General features: G+C 39.7%; 1 pseudogene; it reads left to right on the plus strand.

Moving 5' to 3' along the window:
- Positions 1-6,341: 6,341 nt before the first annotated feature.
- Positions 6,342-10,537, plus strand: LOC127422855 (phenylethanolamine N-methyltransferase-like; annotated as a pseudogene).
- Positions 10,538-14,821: the final 4,284 nt, after the last annotated feature.

Below are 14,821 nucleotides of genomic sequence, written 5' to 3' on the forward strand. Positions count from 1 at the left end.
GGGTTTCACCGTGGGATCAACGCCCCCTAGCATAACCGCGAAACATTTCAAAACTGTTTTGAAACAGTATGACGTAACGAAGCCTCGTTTGCTGAAATCACGTGACTTATCCAATTCAGTATGCGCTCCGAAGCACTGGTTTGAAACAAATGATTCTTAAAGGATTTGAAGCTTCGTGAAGCGTGATTCGAAAGCGGCCATCACTACATGACAGTAAGGGCGCTTACAAACTCGGGAAAGCTCCAAAGAAGTGTTGGACACATGGTTTTGCTAAAGGTCCACTTGGAAGGCATGCACAACAGAGGGTAGATGTGGTCACGGATAGAGATGGATATTTCAAATATATATTTTTGACAATGTACCAGTAAACACTGAAATTCTTCTCCAGGCTCTCTCTCCACAATTACTATATTTTTAGCCTGACAGAGAAAGATAATAGAGGACAGGGAATGAATACACCGCATGTTTGAGCTTGTCCGGCATGTTTTTCGATTTCGCAGCGCAGCTCCCGCCTCTCCGAGATTCTCATTGGTCAATGGATGCCTACACCAGAGTGCGTTGCAGCAAAAGTTGACATTTTCTCAACTTTTGTTAACATGACAGAGCTTCACTATCGGAAGCCTTTGCGTTTTCTCTGTCCTGTCAGGATCCTGCCATTTCTGTTGACTTTGTTTATAGTTTTAGTGGCTGGATCCTGACACTCAAATGTGTCTCTCTTGTTTTATGAGTGCACATGGCTTTGTTGGTTTTTCATTGCCATGTGCACTCAATAATGTGTAAATTCAGTCTTGAGTGAAACCCCGCCTCCTCATTTGTCTTGTTATCCATTTATCAGTTACACCTGCCTTCCCTTGTTACCCTCCTTATTTGCTTCCCTATTTATCGCCCCTGTTGTGCTCTAGCCTGTGCTGGTTCATTCCTCTTGTCTTGTCTCCTGGTCAGTCTGGTTTGTGTCAGTTGGTACTCGTTTGTTTTCTTTTCTCAGTTTTTCCCCTCTTAAGGGTAATTTAATGTCTCTTCATTTCTCTGGTAATTTCATTTATTTGACTGTCTGAATTTGGGTTCATTCACATATCATGACATCTGTCCTTCCGATGCACCATCCTCTTTTAAATCAATGCATTCACAGCGTTCTCTTACGCAGTGTTAACTCTTGTGTGTAGGTGCCATTAGTCCCATTTGCAGATCCCATACAAATGAATGGAGAGAGCTTGTTTTGAACCTACATGTTGCAGCCTACAGAAGAAAAGTGTTCAATGGGCGCATGAACTTACATTAAAGTGAAAATGCGATTTGACCTGAATAAAGCAATGAACTTACATTAAAGTGAAAATATGATTTGAGCTTAGAAGACATGTCAGGTTATACATCAAAGTTAAAAAGTGATTTGACCTTACAGAGCAGATAAAGTTGTACCTAATGAAAGTTATGCCTTAGTAAAACCTTGGTATTTCAGGTTGGTTAAATTCAGTTACAGTTGTGCTCAAAAGTTTGCATACCCTGGCAGAAATTGTGAAATTTTGGCATTGATTTTGAAAATATGACTGATCATACAAAAAAACTGTTTTTTATTTAAGGATAGTGATCATATGAAGCCATTTATTATCACATAGTTGTTTTGCTCCTTTTTAAATCATAATGATAACAGAAATCTCCCAAATGGCCCTGATCAAAAGTTTACATACCCTTGAATGTTTGGCCTTGTTACAGACACACAAGGTGACACACACAGGTTTAAATGGCAATTAAAGGTTAATTTCCCACACCTGTGGCTTTTCAAATTGCAATTAGTGTCTGTGTATAAATAGTCAATGAGTTTGTTAGCTCTCACGTGGATGCACTGAGCAGACTAGATATGTCAAAAGACCTGTGAAACAAGGTAATGGAACTTTATAAAGATGGAAAATTATATAAAAAGATATCCAAAGCCTTGAAAATGCCAGTCAGTACTGTTCAATCACTTAAGAAGTGGAAAATTCGGGGATCTCTTGATACCAAGCCAAGGTCAGGTAGACCAAGAAAGATTTCAGCCACAACTGCCAGAAGAATTGTCCAGTATACAAAGAAAAACCAACAGGTAACCTCAGGAGAAATACAGGCTGCTCTGGAAAAAGACTGTGTGGTTGTTTCAAGGAGCACAATATGACAATACTTGAACAAAAATGAGCTGCATGGTCGAGTTGCCAGAAAGAAGCCTTTACTGCGCCAATGCCACAGAAAAGCCTGGTTACAATATGCCTGACAACACCTTGACACGCCTCACAGCTTTTGGCACACTGTAATTTGGAGTGACGAGAACAAAATAGAGCTTTATGGTCACAACCATAAGCGCTATGTTTGGAGTGGGGTCAACAAGTATTGTGCTCCTTGAATCAACCACACCGTATGTTTCCAGAGCAGCCTGTATTTCTCCTGAGGTTACCTGTGGGTTTTTCTTTGTATCCCGAACAATTCTTCTGGCAGTTGTGGCTGAAATCTTTCTTGGTCTATCTGACCTTGGCTTGGTATCAAGAGATCCCTGAATTTTCCACTCTCTCTTATTTTAATTCATTGATGCAATTTTTGCGAGCTGGAGACAGTAAATAAAATAATCTCTGTAGGCTGGGGCCATAACTGCAATATACACTGAGGGGGACAAGTTCCTTCCTATAATCAGATATGGCCAAATTGTCCCTCCTAAATTGATATCCTTGTTGCTGTTCTGCTGAAGTCCATTATGTGCTGCTGTATAATTGTCATTAAGTTTTGCAGGAATAACATAAAGACTTAAAAACATTGTTTCTGCAAGTTTCAACAAGTTAAATTTAAGACTTTTTAAGACCTTTTTAAGACTATTATGAATGCAATTTAAGACCTATTTCACGTCCTTACTGGCAAACAAAGTATGAAGGATATGAAGGAAAAGAATATGAAGGATATGAAGAGTCCCAGAATTACTTGCAAAGTAAATTAATTTATTCACATTCAACATGAACATTCAACTGAACATGACTACACAGAACTGTGTGTTCGCAGGAGTAATGTGTGTGTGTGTGTGTGTGTGTGTGTTTGTACACAAGAACTAGGCTACATTAATCTGAGCTCTTCTCCCTTGGCCGCAATCTCCTCCTCGTTGTTCTTGAGCTCAGCTAACTTTTCCTTGCAGCCTCTCCTCAGAGCATTTGACTTTATTATGAGCTGGGCCATCCGACTGCCAGCTTTGCCCTCAGCCTCTTCTGCAAACCTGTCTGTGTCTCTGGCCTGACTTTCAGAAACCTCTTGGATGGTTTTCCTTTTATTTTTTAGTACTTCAAGGTAATCCTCTGTAGCCATTCTCTTCTGGCCCTGTGCATCAGACTCCTGCTTCATTCTCTCTTGATCGAGGTGGATACGGTACCTGGACCTGGCTGATGCCACAGTAGTCAGGAGCTCTTTTGTGAGGGGAACCTTGGTAACCCCCCATGTAGAGTGACATAATCACACACAAGCCTGTGTGCAAGTTGCAAGTCTCCACTTCCTTGTTCACAGAAAAGCCTCTCCACAGAGGCCTGTACATGAGACAAAATGAGCAGCTTCTGACAGAAAGCCCAAATTTGATATATGATTACCACATTCATATACAATTGAATGTACATGGTGCTTCAAGGTAATTCAAATAATACCATGGTACTACTATGGTATTTCACTATATGACTACCTTATTCGTAAACCACTGTATTAATACAGTGCTCCCAGGTAATGGTGCATGTCCAAAAAACATGGTAATGCCATGGTACTTTTCTATGTGTTTTTGTGTAGGATATTAATTTTGATACTCTTTTGGTCGTACAGTTTCTTTACCTGCAGAAGTCGTTTACAAGCTGCACAGGTGTTGAACTTAATAAAGACCTTCTTCATCAATGGCAAACGATAGGATGCATTTGTAGGTTTGGTTTCCATTGATTGTAGATCAACTGAAACAAGCATTATTTTAAAATATTCTGTGAGTGTGTTGACAAATGAGAGCGCGCAGTGCATAAGCTTTCTGAGTCGTTCGGATTGAGTCGCAAACTTATTCAGACCACTTTGCTATAACCTGTGACCAATTCATTGTAAAGAACCGACTCAGATGAGCGATTCATTTGTGAGTCAGACATCTTTAGTTCTGATTCAAAACTGGCTATAGTAAACACCGGTGTGATGTATGATGTTGGTTTAAAAGCTAGCGAAGCTACCACCTCGCTACTGAGAAATGTAGTTAAGCTAATAGCTTTGCTATTTGCTATTGCTCATCACTGTATGTAGGACAGTGGCAATGGCAGCTTCCTCACATAGTTCAAGCTGTGCTCAGATAACTATCCCCCCAGCTAGATTTCTTGCAAAATAACCACCAGTACAGCTAGAACTGTGTGAGGTAGACACCATTACTACTGTCCTACATACCACTTTGGGGATAAGTGAAACAATATAAAAATGTTAAAAATGGGTGAACTGTCCCTTTAATATGCAACAGAATAGATCTTCACACTTTGCCATAGCATTGCTATTGAAAAAAATAAATGAATGTGAGAGTAAAAATTATGTAATGCTTGCTAATAAATAAAACATTTACTTACTTTGACATGTTTCAGTAAGTCCTGGGCTGTCGCATGCCCCAGAAAATCGACTGTACATGCTCGCCATCCCAGAAACGTACGTGCAAGTCCAATTGCTTGGTTTTGTTTGTTTGATTTAGAATTTGGTCGAACATCAGCATGAATGGGCCCTTACTAATTTTTGAGATGAGTTCTCTCTTAATGAAATCTGCCAATCCAAAGTGCGTAATGAAGGTTTAAGCGAATTCAGGATCAGGGAACATGGTTTGAAACAACTCACCTATGTCTTCATTGCATTTATATGACTGATGTTTTGCTACCGTGTGTAAAGTTCAGAGCACCTCCACTTTTAATGTTGGCGTAGATCCAAACGTTGTTCGGAGGTTGCTTACCGGAGTTGCAGGAGTTAACGTTGTTAGTGCAGAGTGGGTCGCATTGGGGCCGGACTTTGGTGATGCTCCCGATGTGAATACAGAACAATATTGGGTGATGCCAGGCGTTTGCTGGTGGCTTTATGTTTTTCTGACTTCATATGCGACTCTAATGCCTGTATACCCAAAGTTCCTAATTTGAGCGTTTTCTTGCACAAAGTGCAGCGGGCTTCAAATTCGTTATTTTCAACAGGCTTCAACCAAGCACTAAATGCACTGTTCTCGAGCCAGATCTTGTTGAACTTGCACTTACCCATATTAGATGAAAGTAACGTTAACAGAAACAATTGTAACTTATTACTTCTAGAAGTAGCTATTTTTTTGTTAACCACACACCACATCATGGGCATGCTCCGATAAAGTCTGACCGGGCTGCACAGTTTGCATGAGTAGTTATTGGTTCCATGTTGGTTTCGTTTTGTAGTTTTGTTACAGCGTGATCAATACAATTTTTTTTCTCCAAAACACATTTAAAAGCGAGACTGAAGTTTAGAACTTTTTATAAGTAATGTTAACTTCATAATTTAATACATTTTTAAGACCTGTCGAAATTGTATTTAAGACATTTTAAGGCCTAAAATTCTTGTGTCTAAGAAAATATAAATATGCAAAATTTGACCACTGATTTATGATTAAAATGTTGTACCAACTGAAAGTAATTTCCAAGGGTGCAAACTATTTTCCATTTTGCGAAATTCTATGTTTTTAATTGAAAATATGTCATGTACAGTACGTGATTTGGATGTCATTTATAATTGTGAATGTGAAAACATTACATTTATGCATTTGGCAGATGCTTTTATCCAAAGCGAATTACAGTGCCCATCCCCTGGAGCAACTTGGAGTTAAGTGCCTTGCTCAAGGACACAATGGTGGTGGCTGTGGGGATTGAACCAACAACCTTTTGCTTACTAGTTCAGTGCTTTAGTCCACTACACCACCACAACTTTAATGGAGCAGTTTTCTGTTTAAGACTTTTAAGCAGCTTTATTCCATGGAATAACAGTTTATAGTGAGCAAGAGCGGTCAAGCTTAAAAAAGGACAAATACTAAAAAGCAGAATTAAAGGTTCATTATAAAGACATCATTACAGTTGTCTATATGATTTGTGCACTATATTCCAAGCATTCTGGGGCCAAACAACAGCTTAGTGTTTTATGGACTACTTGTATGTTATTGTCATGATGATTTTTTTTTTCTTTGGACCTTAACAGTAGTGCTCAATATGAACTGTTTTTGTTTGGAAAAGAGGATTCTTGAAGAAAAGATTGTTTTAAGATTCTGGGGGGGTGGGGGGGTCTTGAGTATAAAAGGTATTAAATACGGTCTTGAGTGAAAAAGGCTGTAGATGGCTAGAATGGACAGTGAAAGACCAAAGACTGAGCTGGACGAGTTGAAGACGATGGCTGTTATGGAGTTACCAGCACTTCGATCCAGCAGCATATCTGCAGTATAACTACACTCCACCCCGAGCAGACTTTGAGTGCAGTGACAGCATTGTGCCATGGAAACTGCTGCCTGCACAAAGCCTTTAATGATGGTGAGCACGACTGTGTATTTCAGAAAGAGAGCACGTCTGTATCTGCTGAAGGAAATAGCAGTGCTTGCAAGGCAGCAAAAGGATAAAGATTTTGAAAAGTTTCGTTTTTAGGCTTTGGCTCTGTGTAAATGCCACTTTTTATGATACTCAGCACGCGTCTTTTTTCTGTGTGTGAGAATCAGCACATAGCACAGGCTGTTTCTCAATGTGCATTCTTTTGTGTTCTTACATTCTCGTGGACTCGTTCTACGTCATCATCCACTGCCGAAGTTCGATTCCAATCCTCAAGAACGCAAGTATCGAGAATGCAGGAAATGACCCGGATTTGTTCTTGAAATCGAGGATGCATCGGATGGTGACTTGTGGGCAAGAACTCTGTACCATGGTGGCAGACGAAGGACATTTATCGTTTTGTTTTTTTCTCAGGGGTTTCCCGCTGTAAGCCCGTGAAAGTCTGACGGCTCGTGAGAGTCGCATCATTTTAATTTAGTAATAAACATGGAGAAAACGGGTGTTTACAGACTTTATTCTTTTAACGTATATCACCAGCCCTGCAAAACCTCACTGGTGTGATGATATTATTGCTGTCACTGGTGTGATAATGTGTGTGGACTGGAGGGCCGCAGGTGAGATTCAGAATATTTACTGATATTTTCAGTTCCATTAAAGAAAAAAAAAAAAAAAAAAGATAGGGGAATTGAGAGTAGAAGAATAGAATGTTGACTAGCAGAACATGTAAACAAATATAAACAGTAGAAATGTCAAGTGTGTATGTGTGGGCGGGTTTGGGTGGTTTACGAGGCTTATTTTTAGATTACAAACTGGTAATTACAAGGGTATTATGCTATAGATGTGGTATATGAGGACATTTCTAGTGTCCCCATAATTGAAATCGCTTAAAAAACATACTAAACAATGTTTTATTGAAAATGTAAAAATGCAGAAAGTTTTTTGTGAGGGTTAGGGGATAGAATTTATAGTTCGTACAGTATAAAAATCATTATGTCTATGGAGAGTCCTCATAAGGATAGCCACACCAACATGTGTGTGTGTGTGTGTGTGTGTGTCTCTTTTAGTTTTGTGTCTTTAAGTGTTTGTTAGCGTTGAGGCTATCTATATGTTAGTGTAATCCAAAAGTTTAATAACGTAAACAAAATTAACTTTACAGTCTCTCTCATTCTGAAAAATAAAACAGAAATAAACAGAGCATCACAGATGTGAAATACTGCTTGAATATAAGACAATTATTATTGTATTATTATTATCATTATCATTAGTAGTAGTAGTATTGAATATTACATAACTGTACAGTAGTGATATTTCTGTAATTTTTTTTACATTTAAATGGAGCTTTTAATTTGGCGGAAAACTGAGCGAAGCATTTTCAGTTTCTGTGTGTTTTTTACAGAAGTTTCTCACCTTCGGAAAAGCAGTTTGCTGCATGACCCAGTGTGACTTTTAAACTGCAAAAGGCTGCAATAAAAAAAAAAATATATATATATATATATATATATATATATATATATACAGGTGCATCTCAATAAATTAGAATGTCGTGGAAAAGTTCATTTATTTCAGTAATTCAACTCAAATTGTGAAACTCGTGTATTAAATAAATTCAGTGCACACAGACTGAAGTAGTTTAAGTCTTTGGTTCTTTTAATTGTGATGATTTTGGCTCACATTTAACAAAAACCCACCAATTCACTATCTCAACAAATTAGAATACATCATAAGACCAATAAAAAAAACATTTTTAGTGAATTGTTGGCCTTCTGGAAAGTATGTTCATTTACTGTATATGTACTCAATACTTGGTAGGGGCTCCTTTTGCTTTAATTACTGCCTCAATTCGGCGTGGCATGGAGGTGATCAGTTTGTGGCACTGCTGAGGTGGTATGGAAGCCCAGGTTTCTTTGACAGTGGCCTTCAGCTCATCTGCATTTTTTGGTCTCTTGTTTCTCATTTTCCTCTTGACAATACCCCATAGATTCTCTATGGGGTTCAGGTCTGGTGAGTTTGCTGGCCAGTCAAGCACACCAACACCATGGTCATTTAACCAACTTTTGGTGCTTTTGGCAGTGTGGGCAGGTGCCAAATCCTGCTGGAAAATGAAATCAGCATCTTTAAAAAGCTGGTCAGCAGAAGGAAGCATGAAGTGCTCCAAAATTTCTTGGTAAACAGGTGCAGTGACTTTGGTTTTCAAAAAACACAATGGACCAACACCAGCAGATGACATTGCACCCCAAATCATCACAGACTGTGGAAACTTAACACTGGACTTCAAGCAACTTGGGCTATGAGCTTCTCCACCCCTCCTCCAGACTCTAGGACCTTGTTTTCCAAATGCCAAATGAAATACAAAACTTGCTCTCATCTGAAAAGAGGACTTTGGATCACAGTCCAGTTCTTCTTCTCCTTAGCCCAGGTAAGACGCCTCTGACGTTGTCTGTGGTTCAGGAGTGGCTTAACAAGAGGAATACGACAACTGTAGCCAAATTCCTTGACATGTCTGTGTGTGGTGGCTCTTGATGCCTTGACCCCAGCCTCAGTCCATTCCTTGTGAAGTTCACCCAAATTCTTGAATCGATTTTGCTTGACAATCCTCATAAGGCTGCAGTTCTCTCGGTTGGTTGTGCATCATTTTCTTCCACACTTTTTCCTTCCACTCAACTTTGTTAACATGCTTGGATACAGCACTCTGTGAACAGCCAGCTTCTTTGGCAATGAATGTTTGTGGTTTACCCTCCTTGTGAAGGGTGTCAATGATTGTCTTCTGGACAACTGTCAGATCAGCAGTCTTCCCCATGATTGTGTAGCCTAGTGAACCAAACTGAGAGACCATTTTGAAGGCTCAGGAAACCTTTGCAGTTGTTTTGAGTTGATTAGCTGATTGGCATCTCACCATATTCTAATTTGTTGAGATAGTGAATTGGTGGGTTTTTGTTAAATGTGAGCCAAAATCATCACAATTAAAAGAACCAAAGACTTAAACTACTTCAGTCTGTGTGCACTGAATTTATTTAATACACGAGTTTCACAATTTGAGTTGAATTAATGAAATAAATGAACTTTTCCATGACATTCTAATTTATTGAGATGCACCTGTATATAGTCTTTATGTGCTGTTCACAGAGAACGAGCAGCCGGCTTCACACATTTACTTTGAAGTGTGCAGCACATGCAGACTATGTTATTTTTTTTTCATTAAATTGCAGCCTTTAAGGTTTAAAAAAATCACACTTGGACATATTGCGATTTTAATTTAAGCGCTAAATGACATTTGTACATCAGATAATATCGTTTTTTTGGTATCGGAGCAGTTTTACGAGTATAAGTAAGCTACAAGTACGTGAGTGCAGTATCGTACCTGACATCCCTAATTTAACATTAGTTACTAGTGTGACATTTTGTTATGAGAGTGTGTTGGAACACCATGTTCTTTCATGGCAATCTGAACTCTGTTTGGTCTCTTATCTGGAATAAAAAGCTCCACAGATGTACCTCATCAAGAAAGCACCGATATCTGACTATTGCATATCTGATGTGTCCTGGATCTTTATATTATCTGCAGTTCAACAGCTTAGACAGAGAAAGCAGCACGTCTACGTTATGTTGTGTCTGATGTTCTGCCCATCGATGTCCACCAGTCCCACCCATTATTACAAGGGTCCCTGCCCCCACGTGGAGCAGACTGCCTAGTGTCGTCTTTCTGTCTGGAGAGCATAAGTCCTGACTTGCCTTCCTTCACCCGAGCTCTGGGTCACATCTCTAGCCTGCTTAAGAAAGGGGGTCACCTGCTGCTCATCGGTGCTCTGGGAGAGAGCTTCTACATGGGCGCACTGAGGCTATCAATCCCTGTGGTTCCTCTGGATGAGGTGCAAGTGTGTGCCAGCCTGAATGCCAGTAGATATGAGCTGCTGCTGCTGTGCATTTACCACCTACCACATGACATAAAGGTGGGAGTTGATGACATCACTGATGTGTTTTTTGCAAAAGTGAAGAAAGCTTAAACATAGGTTAAAAGTGTTAAATAACCCAAAAATTTAAATTCCATCACGTTTGTGTTTCACAGAGCAAAGAAAGCCATACAGGTTTAAAAGAGGATAAATCAACGATGACCTACTCTTTATTGTTCTCCTGTATTATGCATATGCATTATGCAGAAAATTAATGAAAGCTACTGATAAGACATTAATTGAATGTACATTCATGTTGTAAAGTTTGACACCACTCATCAAAATGTTCAAAAAATATTTTTTAAAATCTTCACACAACTTTTTGCCATATAATGAAATTAAATAGTGACTCCGAGCTGTCAAGCTCCAAAAAAGACAAAAAATAAAATATAAAACCTCAGTAAAAGTAGCCAAAATGACTCTATTATATCGCATATAAACTAAATACTATATATTAATCAATCATTTGTGTAAATTACAACTTACATTTTGGTCTACTATTTATCACAGTGATAATATGGCTACAGAAGACTAGGAATATATTGCGCACTAGTTGTATGGGTTAGCAACTACTGTTGTGTTTTTTTGTTTGTTTGTTTGTTTTTTTTTCTTCTTTTTTGGAGCTTGACAGCACAACATCACTATTCACGTTCATTATATGGTGAATATTTGTGAGATTTTTTCCCCCTTTGTGCTCCAAGGAAGAAAGGATTTGGGTTTGGAGTGTTATTAGGGCAAGTAAATAATAACAGAATTTTCATTTTTAGATGAAACTACCACTATCAGTCAAAAGTCAACTACACTGTAAAAAAAAATCTTGTTGTTTCAACTTAAAACTGTAAATGTTTGTGCTGCCTTAAATTTTAAGTTTTGTCAACTTGAGATGGAAAGTTGTTTAAACAGAGCATAAAGCTGACTTAAATGTACAGGTGCATCTCAATAAATTAGAATGTCGTGGAAAAGTTCATTTATTTCAGTAATTCAACTCAAATTGTGAAACTCGTGTATTAAATCAATTCAGTGCACACAGACTGAAGTAGTTTAAGTCTTTGGTTCTTTTAATTGTGATGATTTTGGCTCACATTTAACAAAAACCCACCAATTCACTATCTCAAAAAATTAGAATATGGTGACATGCCAATCAGCTAATCAACTCAAAACACCTGCAAAGGTTTCCTGAGCCTTCAAAATGGTCTCTCAGTTTGGTTCACTAGGCTACACAATCATGGGGAAGACTGCTGATCTGACAATTGTCCAGAAGACAATCATTGACACCCTTCACAAGGAGGGTAAGCCACAAACATTCATTGCCAAAGAAGCTGGCTGTTCACAGAGTGCTGTATCCAAGCATGTTAACAGAAAGTTGAGTGGAAGGAAAAAGTGTGGAAGAAAAAGATGCACAACCAACCGAGAGAACCGCAGCCTTATGATTGTCAAGCAAAATCGATTCAAGAATTTGGGTGAACTTCACAAGGAATGGACTGAGGCTGGGGTCAAGGCATCAAGAGCCACCACACACAGACGTGTCAAGGAATTTGGCTACAGTTGTCGTATTCCTCTTGTTAAGCCACTCCTGAACCACAGACAACGTCAGAGGCATCTTACCTGGGCTAAGGAGAAGAAGAACTGGACTGTTGCCCAGTGGTCCAAAGTCCTCTTTTCAGATGAGAGCAAGTTTTGTATTTCATTTGGAAACCAAGGTCCTAGAGTCTGGAGGAAGGGTGGAGAAGCTCATAGCCCAAGTTGCTTGAAGTCCAGTGTTAAGTTTCCACAGTCTGTGATGATTTGGGGTGCAATGTCATCTGCTGGTGTTGGTCCATTGTGTTTTTTGAAAACCAAAGTCACTGCACCCGTTTACCAAGAAATGTTGGAGCACTTCATGCTTCCTTCTGCTGACCAGCTTTTTAAAGATGCTGATTTCATTTTCCAGCAGGATTTGGCACCTGCCCACACTGCCAAAAGCACCAAAAGTTGGTTAAATGACCATGGTGTTGGTGTGCTTGACTGGCCAGCAAACTCACCAGACCTGAACCCCATAGAGAATCTATGGGGTATTGTCAAGAGGAAAATGAGAAACAAGAGACCAAAAAATGCAGATGAGCTGAAGGCCACTGTCAAAGAAACCTGGGCTTCCATACCACCTCAGCAGTGCCACAAACTGATCACCTCCATGCCACGCCGAATTGAGGCAGTAATTAAAACAAAAGGAGCCCCTACCAAGTATTGAGTACATATACAGTAAATGAACATACTTTCCAGAAGGCCAACAATTCACTAAAAATGTTTTTTTTATGATGTATTCTAATTTTTTGAGATAGTGAATTGGTGGGTTTTTGCTAAATGTGAGCCAAAATCATCACAATTAAAAGAACCAAAGACTTAAACTACTTCAGTCTGTGTGCATTGAATTTATTTAATACATGAGTTTCACAATTTGAGTTGAATTACTGAAATAAATGAACTTTTCCACGACATTCTAATTTGAGATGCACCTGTATATAAATTGTTAAATGAGCAAAATGTCTACTTAAGTAAATTTGACTTTTTCTTTCAAATCAGTTTGTAGGTTTTATAATAGATATATCCACAATTCAAACACAGAGGTTAAAGTTGTGTTGCTTTGATAAAACAATTATTGAAAGTTTTAATTTTCTAAAGTTGATACACACTACCAGCTGGCATGTCGCTATAAATGAAATATGAAAAATATATATATACTGTATGCTGCCAAATATGCTTGGAAATTGTCTTTTTTTTTAAGATGTTTCTATTGTTTTTTGTAACTACTGTGCATGAAGGTGTGTTCATGCATAAACAAAGCAAATCATTAATATATCACACAGAGCAAGATGACATTGCTAATGCTGTACCTACAGAAAAAAAAAAACAGATACAATAGCTGTGATAATGTCACTATTTAAATGTTAACAATGAATTTTTGTAAAAATTTTTACAGTGTATAAAATGTATTCTGACGGAAGAGAATACACTTAGACCCCCTTATAGACATTGATTTTTTTGGAATCAGCCACTGATGACGATAAGGATAAACTGGATGCAGTACAGTGATTATAATGAACCGTGAAGTGGAAAATTAATAATGAAAAGCACAAACTACTCTAAACCGCCACCAGCTACTGTTTATGCTTATGAGAAATTTCCCTCAAAAGAAAGAAGATCTGAAAACTTGTGTAAAGGAGGAGGCGAGAAGCAGCTTTCCTTGTTTAGGTAAGGATTTATTTTCTGCGTCTGTAGCACAATTACAGTCTCACAGTCTTTGCGTTATCCACTAAGTTAATCTCCAATTGCACACCGCTACACAAAATAAACTCTCATCATTTGTAATAATAACACTCTTTGTTTCATTCCCATCTGTGGTGCCCAGGCTCTCTCTCTTCTATTTGCAGTGTGTCTCTATTTATGCCGCTTTCCCCGTGCTCACTGAAATTAGAGACAGGTGTTAGACATAATTTAGCTCAGGTGTAAGCAACCCTTACCGCTTTCTCTCTCTCCGGAGAGATGCTTGACCACGCCCCCGCTGCCACATATCCCCACCGCCCGACTCAGGCAGGGGCAGCATCCAGCCTGCCTACCACTCCCCCCCATTTCTGGAAAGGAAATCGGCGACAGCCATCTGCGCCCCCGGTCTGTGGACCACCTTGAACTTAAACGGCTGAAGAGCCAGATACCAACGGGTGATCCGGGCATTAGTATCTTTCATGCGGTGGAGCCACTGGAGTGGGGCGTGATCCGAGCAGAGGGTGAAGGCCCGCCCCAACAGGTAGTATCAGAGAGTGAGGACCGCCCACTTGATGGCGAGACACTCCTTTTCCACGGTGCTGTACTTAGTTTCCCTTAACGAGAGCTTACGGCTAATGTACAGCACCGTGCGCTCCTCCCCCTCCACCACCTGCAAGAGTACGGCCCCCAGCCCCCTGTCTGAAGCATCTGTCTGTAAAACAAAAGGGAGAGAGAAGTCAGGTGAATGTAAAAGCGGCCCCCCGCAAAGTGCGATTTTAACTTGCGTGAACGCCTGCTGACACGGCTCCGTCCATTGGACCGGGTCTGGAGCTCCCTTTTTAGTGAGATCAGTCAGCGGGCTGGTGACATCCAAATAATTGGGTACGAACCTTCTATAATAGCCAGCCAGCCCCAGGAACTGTCTCACACCCTTTTTGGTCTTGGGTCTCGGGCAGGTCGCAATCGCCACTGTCTTGTCAATTTGGGGACGCACCTGCCCGTGGCCCAAGTGGAACCCCAGATACCGTACCTCCACCCGCCCAATCGCGCACTTCTTCGGGTTCGCTGTGAGTCCCGCTCGGCGCAGTGATCTCAGAG

This window comes from Myxocyprinus asiaticus, chromosome 32, assembly GCF_019703515.2.
Source record: "Myxocyprinus asiaticus isolate MX2 ecotype Aquarium Trade chromosome 32, UBuf_Myxa_2, whole genome shotgun sequence".
NCBI classification, from domain to species: Eukaryota; Metazoa; Chordata; class Actinopteri; order Cypriniformes; family Catostomidae; genus Myxocyprinus; species Myxocyprinus asiaticus.